This window comes from Phodopus roborovskii, unplaced genomic scaffold, assembly GCF_943737965.1.
Source record: "Phodopus roborovskii unplaced genomic scaffold, PHOROB, whole genome shotgun sequence".
Taxonomy (NCBI): Eukaryota; Metazoa; Chordata; class Mammalia; order Rodentia; family Cricetidae; genus Phodopus; species Phodopus roborovskii.
This window is the reverse complement of record NW_026126647.1, coordinates 965,729-968,050: the sequence shown is the minus strand read 5'-3', so window position 1 is coordinate 968,050 and position 2,322 is coordinate 965,729.

The window sequence follows — 2,322 nt, the reverse complement described above, 5'->3', positions numbered from 1 at the left end:
CTGGACATGATTACATTAACATCCAATTAAGCAACTTTTTTTTCCGTTTGGTTTGGTTTTGGGTTTGGTTTCTTGAGACAAGGTTTCTCTGTGTAACAACTCTGGCTGTCCTGGAACTCACTTTATAGTGATTCATGCTGGCCTCAAATGTGCAGAAATCTCCCTGCCTCTGCCTCCAGAGTTCTGGGTTTAAAGGTGTGCACCACCACACCAAGCAATATTGTTGAAGGCCAAGTGATTTGGATAATCACCACAAGTGTTTACAGATTTTTAACAACTCTACCTTCCTTGGGGTTTTATATTTTTTGGCCCAAAAAGTGAGTGAAGAAAAAAATATGATTAAACCTAACAAACTAACATCTCTGTGAAAATATTAAATCTGGGCATTATTTGAATTTTTTAAATAAGACTTTTTTTTAATTCAAAAAACAGATTGTAGGTAATATGCCTTAATTTTCAAGCATATATGTCTTCTGTGTAAATTTTTGTATGTGTAGTTGAAATAGACTGAAAAACCAATATAGTTCCTAAATTCCAGGCGTTTATGTCTATCTAGGACAGCTACTTTATAAAAATATTTATACCTATGTTTCTGTTGGTTACTTATAAAAGTAAAATAAACAAACCAAATGAGCTAATAAGGCCTTTTTTTTTTAAAAACCTAGGACTTTTAAGTTTTAATAATATTGTACATGTGCTAAAAAGAAAAAGAAAATCAGCTTAACTACTGTAAATTTAAATTCCCTTAAGGAAAAAAATGAACCCACTCATGTTGAAAATTCTACTAGACTGAATAACTAATTCGATTCCTTCCTTCCTTCCTTCCTTCCTTCCTTCCTTCCTTCCTTCCTTCCTTCCTTCCTTCCTTCGAGACAGGGTTTCTCTAGCTTTGGAGCCTATCCTGTACTCTGTAGACCAGGCTGGCCTTGAACTCACAGCGATCTTTCTGCCTCTGCCTCTCCAGTGCTGGGATTAAAGATGTGCACCACCACCTCCTGGCCAGCTTTAGTCCTCTCAGTAGTCCTTCACATCCTTTGGTCTTGTTTGGAGTGATGGAGTTCTCATTTCATAGCCCTGGCTATTCTGGAACTATCTATGTAAATGAAGCTGTCCTCAAATTCTCAAATAGAGCCACCTGTGTCTGCCTCTCAAGCCATGTCCAGCTCTAACATCCTTTGACGGTCAGGGTAAACATCCAAAGGTCTTCTTAGCTGGTACTCAGCTTCTACTAATCCAAAAGTAGTGAATCATCAGCTAGGACCCAGACCTACGTCAAAGAATGTCCTGTGGCCCCCACTAAGGCATTCGATGAATGCCTCGACTCACAACTTTCATCTGTCTATGTAACCAACCCCATGTTGGTACATGGTATTGGTGTAACATGAACCCGTGTTCCTGGACCATGGTCCCTCATCGGATCCTGAGTTAACGCCCTCACTCCTCTTGAGGTGCAAGCTATTTTTCATTGTCACTAAAGGAGGTGTGGCTTTGTTGGAGTAGGTGTGGCTTTGTTGGAGGAAGTGTGTCACTGTGGGGGTGGGCTTTGAGATGTCTTGCTCAAGATTCGGACCATTTCCTGTTGCCTGCAAGATGTAGGACTCTGTGATCCTTTTCCAGCACCGTGTCTGCCTGCTTACAGTGATTAGCACCCAAACTATAGGAACAGTAAAATGATCGGTGGTTGCTAGGCTCTGGCATGGAGGGAGGGAGGCATGAATAGGCAGAGGTCAGGGGGCTTTAGGACAGTGAAAGTCCTTTGATGGATTCTATTATGATGGACACATGTCACATATTTGTTCAAACCAGACTGTACCATACCAAGAGTGAGCCTAATGGTCTAATGAATCCAGGAGCTAAGGTTGTTTTTAAAAATTTTTACACTGATTGTGTATGTGTGCAAGAGAGAGAGGGGGAGACAGATAGACAGATAAGAAGAATTTTCACTATATGATCTCAGAGGTCATTGTAGGCGAGACATTTTGAACACAGCTGTCAAGTTCGAATACCTAACATTTATGCTTAAAACAAAGAGACTTTTTATGTGTGAATGCTTGCCTGCATGTATGTATGTGCATCATGTGCGCACCGTGCACAGGGTGTCCTGTCCTCTGAAAATGGAGTTTCAGATGGTTATGAGCCATGATGCAGATGCTGGCAACCAAACCTGGATCCTTTGCAGAAGCATCAAGCAAGTGTCCATAGCTGGTGAGCCATCTCTACACCTCTCTGTTCTCATCTTATTACCAGAATAGGCAGCAATTCAACCACTGAAGGGAAGGCATTGGGTCTAGGGATGTAGCTCTGTGTGTGGAGTGCTTAGCT